The following is a 16,961-nucleotide window of genomic DNA, read 5'->3' as shown; positions in this document are numbered from 1 at the left end:
ACAGATTTAGGAAGGTAATAATCAGCTGGAGTTCCTGCCTCTTCTCTTAAGCATTAACATGCACAGATGCAATTTTATTTCACATCAGCACTGCAATTCTGCTTGGTTTTTTTTTAAAAGCGATTTAACAACTTAGCTGTGTGCACGGCTGAAAGAAGTTCCCAAACTAATGTCAGAGAGTGGAGCATGTTAAGAAAGGCACAGGTCCAGAGTTACCTATAAGTGATGCAAGATTACTTCCTCAAGATTCTCTGCAAGGTCACGTCAGAGTTGAAGGTAAAACTCAGCTCCCTTTGGCTGCACTTCCCTCTGTGTCTTCCCAGTATAACTGTGTCCCTGAGTGCCAGGTGGTTTCCATCCAGTGATCCCAGGCAAACAGGGGGATGCACACTATTGAAAACTCTGCAGCAACCTAAAACAGGTCTTGGGCCCTAATTCATGTCCATCCACACTGTTGGAGCAATGCACTGAGTTTGAATTTCATTCATTGCCATTTTGTCCCCAAAGGATGCTTTCAGTGCAGGTGGAGATCCCACTGGGCACTGGGATGTTTCAGCTGGGTGAAGAAGAAGAGTAGCCTCAGTGATATCAAAGACACAAAGTAATAAAGATCAATGTTAGCAAATTTGTGTGCAACTGCATATGCTCATTGGCTTTCTAATGAATTGTTGGCAGAAAGCAGCTCTCAACTTTGTGCAAGCTGACATCTAGGTATCTTTCTGTGCCGTGGCCTTAGCCATATCATTTGTCACATCACCAGAAGATGTACAGCAATAAAAAGAGCAGATGTTGTTGGACAGCTGCAACATCATTAAGGGCATAAATTTTGTTTGTGTGATGCTCTTGCATATTTCTACTACCTCAAGTTAACAGAAAAAGAATCTAACACTCATACAGCTACATTTGGGTACTGGTATATGGGAAGATTTTTTATTTTAGATAATGAAAACAATTTCTTTATGACTATTTGAAATCAGCAGAAAACCACTATTTGGGAAGGTCCTACATCAAGTAACAGATGCAAACCTCCAATTACTTGTAACATACCTATGCCCTGGTGCTGTGGAGAGAGAATTTATGTGCCCACACTTCAAAATATATAGGAAATTTTTAGTTTGTTTTGTTTAGCTTGTCTAATGTGACTTTTTCACCTTATGTCTGCTGAGAAAGGTCAATGCCAGTCCCCATCCCCTGGTGAAAACAGATGAGAGTTGAACTACAGCCAAGAGCTGAGTACAGATATGCAGATATTCTGCTCTTCCTGTAATGAGGTCTCCTTTTCCATGTAAATAGCACAAGAATTCCTTGTTGCCTGATCAAGAAATGCAGCAAGTAGTGGGAGGCTGAGGTGCCCATGGCCTGTGAGACCTACTAGTGACCCAGAGCTTGAAAGCCTTCAATGTGTACAGAGACCAGAGCAATTCCTAGACCCCTTAAAGCACACCTCTGCACTAAGGGATATTCAGGGCAGACAGATTGGGCCACACAAGTGGTGGTGGTGATCTGCAGGAGCCTCCTCTCTAGCCATGGGATGAAGACAAGCCATCAAGCTAAATATTTATAAGTTAAGAGGGGAGAGAGTGTAAAGAAGTGAGACAGAGAACATAACACCCTCTTTTTCCAGGGCTGCTCTGTTTCTTCCCTGTCTTGGAAAGAAACAAGTCTAATCTGGAAACATTTTAAACTAGAAAAGGGCCTGGAGTAAAAGTTAACATCAAAACACCACATCTAGACTAAGCACCTTAGTTCAAAAGCTGCTAGATAATCTCTGTATCCAGGTTCACTCTCCTCTAAAATTCCAAAATTTGGATTTGAACTAAAGCAGACGAAAGTTCAGGACAGAAACTTGGATCTAAATTCAGGAACACATCTGGGGACTTCTTCCTTGTACTTTTGAAAATTGAGGAAGAGATTTGAGCTGGGTGGTAACAGAGCAATGTGATCCTCTTCCACCAGGCTCTTTTTCTCCGTTTCATCTTTTGAACTTTATGTGGTAACTTTTGAATTGTACAAGAGAGAAGAAAGAAATGCTCCATCGTGTTAACACCTAGTTAAACACTACTTATTGCAATTGCTTGGCAGTAGACCAAAGTATCTCCCTTAAAGTAATAATTTATGCTAATAGCTGTTGCTATTCGATATCCAAATACCACTTCAGGTATGGGTTCATGTAGCTTATCACAGCCTCAGCAGCCCTGCAGAACCCCTCTAAAGCATAAATCTAGGGTCCCCAAGATGAAGGGAACAGTCACAGCACTACTCTCCCAGTGTAAGCCCATGCACAGCAATCCTAGGCTTGCCAGGACCACGTTGGAAGGACGCGCACTCACACTGTGTTCAGCCAACACAGGGTGAACTCACGGGTGAGGACCTGGGTGTGTCAAGGCTGAGATCATCAGCATTCAAGATGACCAGCAGTCCAGCACTTCCACAAATCAAATCACCATGTGATGGTGGGATCCATCCAGGATAGAGCTAAGTTAGGTTTTTGGGGCTTAATGGAGCTCAGGCTGGACCCAGAACTTTTGTAACACATATGAGGTACATTCATGCTATTGACAGAGCTAGACTGTTGTTTCTCGTCAGATGCCGCATCCAAAATGTTTTGAATCAGATAATTAACAGACCAAATGATTAGTCCCTCAAAAACTTAAAACATTAGCCAGGTTTCAGAACTGATGTGCACATCTACGTGCTCCTTAACTTTCCTGAGACTTATGTTCTTAAATACTCTGAGTTCTTCTAAATATTTGCCCACTGGTATTTGTGTTACAGACATAACCTAAAAAACCCACACATTATGACTGTAATGGAAATTCCTTTTTTTCCACCTGCCACAGGATATTGATCCCAATTCATCAACAAGGCACAAGAGCCGAGACAGTAGAGAGTCAAACAAACTGGACTGCAGTGCTTCTACCTCATTATTCTTGGACTACACAAAATTTTTAAATTAACCATAGTGGTTTTCTCACCCACTTTGAACCAACTCTCTGCTCCTAGAACAAGCTGCTCTTCGGTAATTCTAAGAGCAGTGAAGACTGCTCTTCTGAAGACTCTCAAAGATTTAAGAAGCATTTCTGCTAAGATCTAAAAGACATGAATGCAAGCTGCCTCAAACCCAAAGTGTATTCTCCCCAGACAGTTTGCAAAAATTTCCACTTTCCACTGTGTCATCAAGCAGTGATCCTGTTTCTTGACTGGCAAAAAGGTGGTTTTGCCTGTGCAGATATATATTCTTGCAGCTGAAATAAAAAAAGCAAAAATAGTACTAAAAAATAGCTCTGCCAAACATGGCTATGGGAGTGTTAATATATATGAGAAGAGTACCAGAAACTGAGCCAGACACATGCATCAAGGGAGAGCCTCACATTTTTTCACTGGCTGACTTTAGTGGGTTTTAGGGTTTCAGATTGGAACAATTTGCTTCTCTTTCAGCTAAAACAAAATTTCTGCAAGCAAAGGGCAAAGAGCTGCTTGTAGCTGCACTTCTTTCCAATGCTTATGAATGTCTCTCTTCACTGGCCACTGATTCTACAGGGTCATAATTTTAATAGAAACACATATTTACTCAACTATGGCCCTTGTGCTTTCATGTCTGAGCATATTTCCCTTTCCTCTTTCTAGTCAATATTTCTAAGCTATGCTATTAACAAGAGCAGAAAATTTAGCAGGTACCTGTTTTGTTTTCTTTAATAATAGATGATCTCTATTTCAAAAAGATAAAGATATTTCTTTGCTCTGGGATGTGTTCTTTTCCTTCCAGATAAGCCACTGTTTTGCACATTACATTTGCTGCCTTCCAGAAACAGCAGATAACACTGAACAGATTTAATTAATATGTACCACAGCATGACCTCAATGGATAGAACATCTACCCTAAAGGAGCAGAGCTGTAGGAGGTAATTAGAGCACACCATGACATTTATTACTAATGCTCTTCCATTGACATTTGCTGTTGACAGGCTGCATATAAAGTTTTCCTCTGTTTGCACTGACTTACAATGATTTAGAACTCCCAACATATGTAAGTGGGAATGCTGTTGCTGTTTACAGTAAATTAAAGCATAAGAAACAGAACAAAATCTTGGCCTTTTGGGAGCAATGAGATAAACTCCTACCAACTTTCTGGACCCAAATTTCTTCTCCGCAGAGTGCATTATGTCTGAGTGCTATTAGTATGAAATAAATCCTTTCAGAAGGGGAGAAGTCCCATGCTCTTGTCCCCAGTCTCTTCTGCTGTGTAGATTTAAGAAAATGATAACTTTTCAATGTAAAATGGATAAATAATTGGATCATGAATCCACTTCTTCCAATCCCTCTCCAGGCCTACAAAACCTCTGTGCTATAGGGGGGATGTCTGAACATTTATTAGGATATGCAATTAGATAATGAAATTATCCTTTCAGGGTTTAAAACATTCCTCAAAATTAGTAAAATTTGGCAAAAAGAAGAGAATAAATGGAAGGTAAACTCTACTGATATCAGTAGAAGTATCTAGAAACACTGTGAAAGCCCTGGTAAAAATTTGACAAAGGTTACAACCCATGAAACACTCAGTGTAGTAGAACGAAGCTGGAAGAATTTATTTTTTAAAAAGTCATTTTACCTGGGATGAAGCAGCCTGAACAACTCAGCTAATCTCATTCAAAAACATTCTTCTTCCCTTCCCTCTTGCAGCACACGAAAACTTACAAAAAATAAAAAAGAAATCTCTTTCGTTATAATGATCATGCTCTGTTTTGGAGCAGCCTGTTGTCACCAGTAGACAATTTATACTGGTAGCTGCTGGAAGACAGCTCTGTCACCCACAGAAAGACTGAAAATTTGAATTTGTTACAGTGTTATGAGGAAAGAAAAGTAAGAAAAGTGGGTACTTGTAACACTGAAGGCAGTGCAGGTCAGGTACATATTCCAAATATCTCAGAAACTACAGGAATTACTCACTACCATGAATAATATCTCATGCATACCATACCACAGCCTGTTCTTGTGAAGTCTTCCACAGTTAGGAAGTGGTTTATGTTACTGACTAATGGGAGTGTAATGAGAGTTGTTACATCCCCCTTAAATTATGTTCTGTCTCAGAATATAATGTATATGTGTTTCAAATTTAGTGGATAAAAAAGATTTAGCAACCTCATTCCCACATAATATTTATGCCTATGAGGACATCCTGGATGTTCTAGTGGAATTATTTCCAGGCATCCCAGTGATTTAAAAAATACACTAATAGAAAGCAGCAAGGGCAGCACACACAAGTACATTGTAATTAGAGATTATTTACTTAGAGTGAAGAAAAAAGAAACACTTTCAGACAAAAATCAAAATAGAGCCCTGTTTCTACTCAGGCATTTGTGACAGTTTTTTTCACAGGAAAGGAAAAAAAGCATTAAACCTCTTGGCACAAGCACCTGCTATGATATGGCCAGAATTCATTGTGCTAATTGCACTGACCTCGTTAGCAGACTGTGCACTGCTTACTGCCCACCCTGTAGTACTCTCCCACTCTTACTTATCTCACATCACAGTTACAGGGTTTGGGTCTTGAATAATTTTACTTGGACTGGTTCACAAGACCTTACTCCCATAATAACAAGGATAATCAACAATCAATTACAGTTAATTTTACTTTTGGTTAAACTGAGAGAAAATTAACTACTGTGCCATGGTGCTATTTGGGAAGGTTTTTGATTCTTTTTTAAAAACACAAATGATTCAAAAAATCTGGAATCTCAGAATCTTATTTCTGGGTACAAAAAAGAGTTGCCTATGACTTACTGTGCTCTTCCCTACTACCTGAAGTGACAGACTGCTGTGAAAGATGTCCAGCTTGTGAGAGCTGTGTGACCTGGGAAATTCAGGTAATTGAATTAAAGAGGCTGAATGAGGCTTGTTAGCTTGGGTACAGCCTTAGTCCAAAACTTTTATCTCCAGCCAGGTTAGAAAAAGGCAGGGTGAACTCAATTCTGCCAGCTCATGTCCCTGTCACTGTGCTCTCCTCATTTGCCCATGACAAATGTCTGAACACAGAGTCACTCCTTTCCTGTAGCCAGGCATGGCCACAGGCTGCTAAAGTAGTCCCTTAACATGCAGAAATGGTACTCTGACATGATTCATTTTCCATATTTTTTTTATACCCATTTTCTCTACATGCCATTCCAGCATGGTGCATAAAATATGGGAAGCTTAATTCAAAATTGTGCAGCACCTCATGGTTAAAAGCTGCACAGTGGGTGGCTGTGCAGACATTCTCAACTGTAGAACATTAAAGCTCTCAGTGATGTCATAATCTGAAACCACCAAAAAAGCCAAAAGCTGCATTCTGAGCATACTCATTTCATATTCAGTGACATAGCTACAGGAGTCAAGACCCAGCAAAAGTAGATATTTTCCTAGGTTTCTTAAAAAGGCTTGTGAGGAACAGGCTTATTACTCCTCTCCCCAACTAATAATGTTTTTGAAGCACTTTGCTTAAACTATATATATGTTCATTTAATCAGGACACATGATAACAACATTAGGACCAACCAACCTTAGGACCATGAATATTACTGTCTTGGAAGATGGTAGGATCTAACTATTATGGAAAAATTAGAATTGTATTCCCCTGACCACATTTGGTCTGAAAAAATGGTCGCACATGCACTTCCCGGGAGTTTAACTCTGTAAGAGCTTGGCAATATATTGCAACAAGACTCTAAGAAAGGAGATATTTATTAAATATCCTATTTGAGTAATACATTATAAGTCCTTGTAATAGGTCCTTGATGGACTATTTTGCAATCCCTTCACATACATATGTATATAGAGACCTTTCCTTCTCCCATTTTACCTCCCTTATTTCAGATTATGAATACATTTTGCAATTCATGTGTAAAACTACTACCAAAAATAAAGAATTTGTAGGCAGTGCGGAATCCTTGGAGTATTCTTAAGTTGGTTTCTGTTTATAGACATGTCCTCCAATTCTGTCAGAAGGATCTGCAATGGTAAAAGACTTTAAAAAAGGCACTGATCCAAGGGAATACTCAGTCAAATCAGAGCAGCTGAATCTCTAAAGACAACACACATATCTTACAGCATGTTAAACCCAAGTGGTTAATATCGTGCTTTCCGAAAATCTGTGACTCCATGAACATGATGCTATGAAATAATTTCTAAGGTGGCCCATGTGGAAATGTGGATCAAATGCTGAGTGCTCTAGAAAAATTTGAAGTCCAGTCCTACATCAGTTTCAGTGAAAACATTCTGAGATTTCATCTCTATGATTTTTTACATTAGCCTTTAAAAAGCCTAACAGATCCACACACACACCACAAAATGTCATTTGATACCTCTTAAACAGGGGAAAGGGTAGTGGATTTCCCTTCTAAATTAAGCAAACAGTGTAGAAGCTGAATGAAAATCAAGCAAGATATCATAATTTCTATTTTAAATGAGTATAAATGGCAAAAAATTGGCAACCAAACCACAAAACGAACCCCATGTCTCCAGTGTTTCACTCTCTTTGCCAGCTTTCTCACTGAAGCTCTGCAGGACCCCCAATATGTTCCTCCTGGAAGTACAAAAGTAATGCTTGTTCTGAAAATTCAGAATCGAGCTGATTATAGGTGGCTTGTCGCGGTTTTTCTTATTAGATTTCAACTAAATTCAATTACACAGTGTTCTCCTTGCTGCCATGAGATGAATGGCAGGACGAAGATGAATGAACAGAACTGCTGAAACTGATTGATCCTAACATGCAGGCAGGTTGATTAAAGTGTCCAGAAGTAAAATGAGGAATAGTATTCATCTGTAACTACTGGTTGGGTCTTCAATTAAATGCTGTTTTCCCCAAATGCCAAGAAACAGTGTGATTCCTGTTGATTTAGCAGGAGCATGAGTGCAGCACCCAAACTGAAACTTGATGAAATGAAAGGAAACTTATTTTTACATCAGTCCACCTCTACAGCTTTCTTTTCAATGCCTACTTTGCTGCCACAAACATATACTTGGAAATATTAAACAACCAAAGAAGCATGTTAATGTAAGGTAAAGCTGAATTAGGAACATACTGATAGACATGCAGCTCACAGGTGAACAGACAGGGGTTTGTTGACTGTTCCATGTTTGCACAACATTCCTCTCTCAATACCATAGTAAAATGTGAAAATACTCAATCACACATTCCTGAGTGGTCAGCTGCCTCTGAAAATATTTACTAGTTTGGAAATACTGTGTCTTGGCAGTATTGATGGAGGCATTGATTAATGAGCAAAAAAATCAGATACCTTCTGCATGTTGTGGCAAGAGCTCCTATAATCACCCAGAGCCAAAGGCTGACAATTTAAATGCATCTTGATCCCCAGGTAGATTTGCTCAGACTCTGTCAGAGGGCAGAAAGGTTGATGAAAAGTGTCAGTGCACATCTTCAGGGGGACAGATACGTAAATCTCTACTCTACTCTTGCAAAAGCAGCATTTTCCATATGCAGCCAAGGACTTGCTTTGTTTCTAACCCACTGGGTGATCCATTCTCAGATGCTTTTACAAACTGTATCTATGTCACCTTGTTAACTACACATTTGGTTCAAGTATTTCTAAAGCAAAGGCCAGATCCCAGCTGTAATTCTGGACTTTTAACTATTTTCTCTCAACCATCTGTGGTTTCTTCTGCAATGCTAACATGGTTTCTGGCACCATGTTGCCTTCTGAACCTGTGTCCAACTTCAAGCTAATAAGTGTCCCTTTACTTTCAAGCTGACAGGCCATTTGTCTTGTCCTGGCACTCCATCCTGTTTGCTGGACAATACTTCAAATATTGGGATGTCTTCTCCCTGGATCTCTGCATCGCACTAATGCTAGCACAGAGCAGGGCCATCTGTGCAGGGCTTGAGCTGTCTCACATTCTTCCAATACTAGATTTTTCTAGGTTTTGTAGATGTGGCTTAAGGAATTTGCCAGGATCCATTTTCTGCAATTCCCCTGCCCGATGAAATATCTAAAGCCAGTGTTAACAGTTCAGATCCATGTTGCACCTGCAGAGGCAAACCCTGGCCAAACTAACTGAAATCTTATCAAACCTTCAAATACTTCAGAGCTTGTCTTGCTCTTAACTTACATTTGCTCTTTGCAGTTAGGAGTTAAAGTGTAGATGACATGTTCTCTTACACTATGGATTTTCAATAAATTTTAGTAGTGGTAAAGTTTTCTATGCACATTGTGTTTCCATTCATTCCTTCCACTGCCACTCTGATTTGCTGTGCAGAAATCACTGAGACAAAGTCTCAAAGAAAGAATTTCTTCAATGTGTGGTTCATTAATGCCTTGCACTGCATCACATAAGTGCATTCCAAAGACAAAAATACAATTCAAGAAACCTTGTAACACAGACTAACTCCGCAAACCCACAGAAGTAGTTATCTACCAGCTTTGCCCAAAATCTCGATGCTCAATCCCTTCACATCCTTGTGTTACTCCCCACCAACTGGCCCTTACAGCTCTTTGCTCATTTCATGAATGCCTCCCAGCTGCCTTATCCTCCCTAAGTCCGTACAAGATTAGGTTCTCAGCAGGCTGAGAGTTTGACATGGCCAGAAGTTGTGATGGTCCTTGGAAAGCTGCTCTCAAGTGAAGCCCTGAGTCAGAAGAGGCTCGTGAATCCAGCATCCACTGTCCTCCACAACTTACTAATGGGCTGGTGCCTTTCCACAGCAGGGTGGTGGGACTTCCAGGATGTGCTATTCACATTCTCTGAACAGAGAGAGACATAATTGTCTCTCCTAGGATTTTTCCTGGGGAAGGCAGTGAGAAGCTCAGAGAAGAAGGGAAAACAATTCTTATCTCTACTTGCTGCTCCTTTTTTTTTGGTACATGTGGAATGTGTTATGGAGATTGTTTACCAAGAGTGATTTGTCAGTTGGATTCTGCTGATGGTTGCTTGGACTAATTGACCAATTGGATCAAAGCTGTGTCGTGACTGTCTCCATACAGTCACAGGTTTTTCTTTAGTATCTCTTTAGTATAGTATCTCTTTAATACAGTATAGTATTAGTGTGACATAGTATAGCTTAATAAAGCAATTGTTCAGCTTTCTGAACTCATGGAGTCACACCATTCCCTATGTTGGGGTCACCCTGGATCAATACCAGGAAGCTGGTGTCGTGGATAGCCCACCCAGCAGCTACATGTACAGCTCCCTTTTCCAACTCACACCAGAGATAAGCTGAATGAGTCTCAGGCACACAAATATTCTGGTATGTGCCTTAGGAGTTCTGGAAAATTGTGGCCCCCAGACTTCCTCATCTGTGAGTCAAACAACAGACTTTTGGCTTCAGCTAATGGAAACATTCCACTCTTGATCAATTTCAAGGAATGAGATCTGAAACAGAACAGATGTAGATACAGCCCAATTTCCCACTTTGTGCAGGGACAGCATCCTGTCCCTTCCATCTCTTGCACCTGTAGGATAGCGTGGTGCCTGCTCATTGCCCAACTAAATTCTGCCTCTGCAAATAAGGAAATCACTCACAAAATGAAAAAGGCAAGTAAGTGATCATTCACATGAAACAAGTCCACTGATTTCCCCTCACACATTCATGCTCTGCCTGATGCAATGAAACACAGCATTAACAAAAATGATGTTTAAGTCAAACCACATATTCTATTAAAAGCAACAATGGAAATGTTTCACTTCTCTTAGGGACTCATTTCTGTACATAGGTAGTGTCAAAAAGGGTGTGGTCACAGGACTAAGAAGCTTTGGCAAGAAGCATGCCAGTAAAACCCCAGGATCACTTCTGGTAACCAGTGGCAGTACTGCCACCAGGATCAGAGTCAATCTCACAAGCTACAGGTCTCAGTGAAGTACAAACTGCTTTCCACATCCACCACCTGAGGCCAGAAGCAAGCAGCAAACACCACTGACACAGAAATGGCTGCATATGGTGCTGAAGAAATAATTAGTGACTGTGCAGCGAACACCCACAGAGCAGATGCAAGATGTTACTGGATACAGCAGGCATCAGCTAGGTGCAAAGGATGACAGCTGGGGACTTTGTGCATGAGGAGACAGCAGCACATGCAGATCTGGCCTCCTGGAGACCAAGGCACATGCTGAGCACTTCCACTATTCACATAAGATGTAATCTTATGAAATGTGAGGGTGCCCCTTCTTGTACAGCTGAGAGGATTGACTTAACACCAACCAGGAGAATCAAATACATGAGAAAATGATGTCTTCTGGGAAAGTGGTAATGACTCTGCTCTTCTGGGATGAGGAAGGAAAGCTAGGGCATTCCCCTCTCTCATTTCAATCAGTGCTTGGCCCTTGAGCCTTCAGGAGAAACTCCCTGAGAAAGCAGTTTGAGATGACAGAAACGCCCAACTGGAGGAACATTAAATATGCAGGTGATATTTTGCTCATGCAGTAAGATCCGTAAGTCTCAGTTCACTCCTTCATTGGACCTTAGAACACAGACTTACCAAATCTCTGGTTTTAAGATGAAGCAGAAGGAAAATAAGTTTTAACTGTGTGAAGACACTTTTCAACAAGGACTGCACATCAACACATCATACCCACTTTAGTATTCATACCAACTCTGGGTGAGACAAACTAATAAATATGTTAAAACAGGCAGGTTAATTTTTTTTAAAGGATAAACTGAGTCACCAAAACTTTTCATTATGGAGTAGATAAGGCTTTGTCAATATACATAGCTGGAAAAAAGAAATTATATTCTGTATTTGTTTGGAGGAAAAAAATATTATATTCTATATTTGTTTGCTCTGGAGATATCCAAAATATATCTTTCCAAGCATGACTCAGTTTGTGAAAATGATCTTTTGGGAAAAGAAGAAAATTGCAATATCCTTATATATCATGAATTATAGGACTCTCTATAAAAAAGTGAGACTGGTATTGTTTCAAAATTTGTGACTGTATGCAAGAATGAACACAGGTCTGTAGCAAATACATTTGCACAGTCAGTTGTTAGTGCCATTTTTGGGCAGAACTGGAATACACCCACCCTGTGTGCCCTGCAGCACAGCAGTAACTCGAAGGCAACAGCAGCTATGAAAGCTCTCGTAAAACACAAATAAAGACAAAATATGGACCTCCAGTTCAAATTGGTCTGGTCTCTTTCAACACAGCCCCCAGTGAGATACACGTAGAGGAAAGTTATGATATGGGGATCAATGAGATGAAAAGATGACGTATGAGAGAGAATTGATATACTTTGAGTCCAAGGAATTGATCAGCTTTCAAGAGCTGGAAAAAATCAGTTAATGAGTTTAACTTGCTGAACAAATATTTCCAGAGAGGAAGATGCAGAAGAAATATCCGTGGATCAGACAGCCTGTCATAACAATAGGTCAAACGCAGCTGAAAGAACCAAAGAGATTTACCTGGTTGAGAGGCTGATTAGAGTTTTCTGACACCTAGCATATTAACAGAGAACATAGGGCTGATCTCTCTGAGTTTAGGACTAAAATCTAGCCCAAATCAGAAGTTTGTGGCCATGTTTTAAAACAGAGCTATTGACTTTTCCCTTCAAAATGGCATTTTCTATTTTTCGTCCCCAAATCAGACGGTTACAATTTCATTCAAAATAAAAGAAATTATTTCTGACTTGATGAGAAAGCAGAATATGGAATTTGAAGTTGGTGCTAATTAGTTTTGAAATTTATATTGCTTTGCAAATATTCAATTCTCCCCCCACAAAACTGGTAAGAAAATTTCCCTCACAGGATAATAATTGAATTTTTTTAACCAAATATGTCAGTTGAAAAAATGGAAACCTCAAGCCTTTATGAAAAATTAAGCCCAACAGATTACATTCTCAGAAAACCTAGTTAAAAATAGTAAAGGTCTAATGGTGCAGTCCCACTGAATTATGAACCCTAACACCGAGTAACCAGCATTTATTATAAGGAACTTGCATACATTGCCACAGCAGTAATCCAAGCTAAGTATACTGTTAAATGCTGAATCTAATTAATTAAATTTAGCCAAATGTCAAAGGTCAACCACAAAATTTCCATATCCATTCAGTTTGACAAAGAAGTAATTAAATAATTTCCAGTTGTAACTGCACTATTGGTGCAAGGTATAAATCTGAGATAATTTTGACATGTTTCTGGAAGTCACACATATTGACCTTGGTCCTTGTGTAACAGATAACAGTGGCATTTTCACACATTAAATTATTTGTTCTTATTGTGAACAGTGTGAAATTTTATTCACCATTCCTCAGCCATTAGGAAAAATGAAAAGATTATATACCAAATTATGCAAATTGACATTGCTGATCTTTTAAAATATTGCTGGAGGTTTTTGAGATATATTGCCAGGATAACCTCTGTACATCAGAAAAACACCGCAGTGCTGGCTATCTCATTTCCATTTTATAGCCTGTGTTACAGACATGAGTACATTATATTTCAGAGATATATAGCAAGGAGGCTTATAATTTATCCTTATCTGTAGAATATGAAGTAGGGTTTTAGAAACTCCTGCTTAAGGCTATTCTGCAGTGCAGCTTTGATAAAATTGACAACCTATCTTTTTAGTCAAAGATTTATAGGACACGACTGCTTCCAATTTGCTTTTCAACAAGAAGGAGCATTTCATGTAGAAGGCTCCCCCAGCAGAATTTGGGTGCAAGCATTACTGAAGGGAAATGGCTTTTGCTGACGTAAATGGATTTTTATTGCCTAGGTGAACCTCTCAGTACCTGGGGCTAGCCAGTGAAGGACCAGGGTGTCCAGGCCTCCAACTAAATTATGGGCAGGGAAGCTCAGGGGGAAGGAATGTGCTTCTCACTATGAGCAAACGAGACCTGCAGGGGCATGAGTTGCACTAAATTTGAAATATCTGATGCCACAGAAAAGGGTACCACTACATTATCCTAAACCTTAAGGGCTCTAAGACAGAGATCACTGCCTCCATCCACTGTCCACAGTGACCCTGTTCTTCTGGGTCTTCATCTCACTTGGGCTAGCTCAGCTCTGCAGCCAGAGCCTCTATATTCCTCCAAGTAAATTACTGGAAATTGGAAAACCTAAATGCCTGAAATCCTCTGATATATTCCTGATACAACACTCATGTAGGACATAACTGGCCAGTCAGGTGCAAGCACAGAGTCCTGCAATTTATGCCCACTACAACTGTACCTGCTCAACAAGGGGGCTATGATGATTAATTAATTAATCTTTGCAAAGCACTTTGAAAGATTAAAAGAGGCAATTAAAGTGTTTGGCTTGTACAAAGCTGAAACAACAAAATACTTTGGAAGAAAACAATAACCGATAACTTTGAATATTAGTGCTGCTACTTAGAAGGAATGCACAGACAGTAGTAAATTAATGAACAGAGTTTTAATGAATAGTATGACCTGAAGGGATGGAAAAATTGCAAAGATGTGCTAAAATATTCTGAATCACTTAACAGCCCTGGATAATATCCAGAGGCTATACCTGGATATAAACAAAGGATGAGGTAGTGGGTTTTGCTAACTTTGCTGACCAAGTTTAGCAAAGTTTCTGGTATCTTAGCATGCAACAAACTTAAATTGTAAAGCAGATACTATGCACTCCATCATGAAAAAGCTGTAATATAGTAGAAAAATCTGCTCTGCCTACGAATTGGTTAAAACAATTGATGTAACTTCAGTTTCATACTCTAAACCCTGATCAGCATACAGCACAGAAAAAGCCATCTTTTCACCTGCCAACAGTAATGCAACTCCTGTTCTTTAATTTGTACTTGGAAAGAAAACAGATTTGTTCTCTTCAGGAAGAAAAATTCCCTACAGTGAAAAGGCCCTTGAGTAATTTGTTTTGCTAGCAAAACAGGCTGGTATTGCAAACCTTGAATTCCACAGTATCTTTAAAAGTAAAAAAATGCGACTACAAATATATGTGTAAATATACTCAGACAGTGTTTTACTTCTTTCCTTCCTCCAAAAGAATGCAGAAATTGTGTATCTTTAAGATTAATTCATGGAAACTCAGCACTGAAATGAGCAGTACTGACTTGCATCTTTCATTTCTCAGGGTACCCAGTTTCAGCCAGACTTATATGTGGGTATGACTCAGCATTAGAATTTCAATTCAATTTGATCTGAAATTCACCCAAGGTAACTCTGAAGAAACTTACTATACCTCATTACACTATGGTGTTTCTTATTGTCCTGGGGTGACTTTTATATTTTGGGTTGGATCCTTCCCTGTTGTCAGCTAGTGTGGTGCTATGAAAGCAAAAGAAAACTGTGCTGCTGCACAGCACTGAGGGATCCAGAAACAGGAGAACAGCAGGAGATGGAATCACATGAGTGGCAGAAACAGCAGTGGTCCTCTCTGAAATGCCCATATTACACTAAAGACAAACCAAAAGAAAAGCAGAGCCGGGAGAGACAGGCAGTCACATCTCTACACACAGGAATGCACCTGAACCACGGGTAAGTAGTACTGTCCAAAGTTATAAACATTATCAAATTGTTACACATATATTCCATCATGTTAGGTGATATTTACAAAAAAGTTGTATGTGTAAATATTAGTTATTTGTAAAGCACAAATCATCCATACTAAGTGGGATCCAAGCATTGCTCAACACCAGAGCATTCACTGCCTCATTTTATAGCCCAAATTTATTGTTTACTATTTGGCTGTCAGATTTATATGGACATGCAGTCAACTGCAATCATATATCAGCTAGAGCTGAGGAGTCATAGCTGCTTCTTGTTCTTAATTAATCAGAGATTAAGACTGAATTTCTCCAAGGATTGCAGGAGCAGGTACCACAAACCTCATTGGTGTCTCCAAGGCTTTTTACAGCATGACCATTCCTGGCTACAGTACAAACATACAAGGGGTGCCAAAGCCAGCAAATTCCAGTTTGCTCAGATCACTACTCATTGCCTGCTCCTACAAAGGAACATGGGCATGGTGCCTGTCCCACTCATCCATCTCATCATCAGGTTTTCAGTTCAGGGAAGCACTGAAACCCAACACCTCCATGGCGTTAATATGAACAGTCCTCAGCAAATACTCTCCCAAGAGTTTTCCACTGGCTTGCCTCTCACCTTCCCCATCATCCACTTGGTTAAACCACAGTCTCAGAGCCAGCATTTCCCCTTCTCTTCCAAAATAATGTGCACACTTTCACAGAAAAGCAGGAAATCTTGACCCAAAGTTTCAACTTCCGGCTCATTTCCTCAAAGCTCTGGTGATTCTTCCATGGGTGCTGTTATCCAGCAAAGATGGCAATAACTCCATTGCCACACACAATTCAAAGCTTATTTCAGAACAGCTGCACACCCTTCACATTTTTATTGACATAGCTATCACAGGCTAATAAAGTTTCATCACCTGTACTTAAAGACATTATTATCATGTTGTGTGTTTATATAATGCAGAAATAAATCTGAAAGTAATCCTGCATCATTTTCATCCATAAATGCATAGCCATATAAGGCAAGCATGCCTTATATTGTACAAAATGCAAAATTCCCTATACTTTTCCCTCTATAAGATATCAATAGGGACCATTCCTACCTTAGGGATGAATTGCTTCTCCATTCTTTATCTCTCATTGGCTATATTTGAAAATGCCAAGAAGTCATCAGTGATAATGGCTTCTGATCTGCATCCCTGAATGCCTAGCAAAAGTCCTCAGATGTGCAGGAATTCTCACCATTCATGAACTTAATTCAGAGTCTGAATAAACTGTCAATTGTCAAAATATCCCTAAAGTACATATTTGTGCAAATATTTCATTTAATAAATGAAAACTGAACATGTTTAAAAATATCATGTTCTAATTCCTCATCTAAATTTCAAAGTAAAAAAATCAAAAAGCTATCTTTTAATGAGGTAAAAGGCTACTTCACTTTGATTTCTTTTATAAATGGAGTTTGATTGAAGTCGGTATGTTCCACAAAATGTTTTGATCTTGTTGAATAAGCAGTTTCTGTT

At 39.5% G+C, this 16,961-nt stretch overlaps 1 long non-coding RNA gene across 1 annotated transcript in view; it reads right to left on the bottom strand.

Moving 5' to 3' along the window:
- Window positions 1–338: 338 nt before the first annotated feature.
- The window catches only part of LOC132072903 (uncharacterized), a 135,302-nt gene continuing 118,679 nt past the window's right edge, over window positions 339–16,961 (bottom strand). The window contains exon 3 of the long non-coding RNA XR_009418429.1: window positions 339–556. This is a non-coding gene — a long non-coding RNA (uncharacterized LOC132072903). The remainder of the gene's footprint in view (window positions 557–16,961) is intronic.

The sequence above is a fragment of the Ammospiza nelsoni genome, chromosome 4 (genome assembly GCF_027579445.1).
Source record: "Ammospiza nelsoni isolate bAmmNel1 chromosome 4, bAmmNel1.pri, whole genome shotgun sequence".
In the NCBI taxonomy this organism is placed as follows: domain Eukaryota; kingdom Metazoa; phylum Chordata; class Aves; order Passeriformes; family Passerellidae; genus Ammospiza; species Ammospiza nelsoni.
Note: the sequence above shows the minus strand (reverse complement) of the source record. Positions and strands in the feature narration are given on the sequence as shown.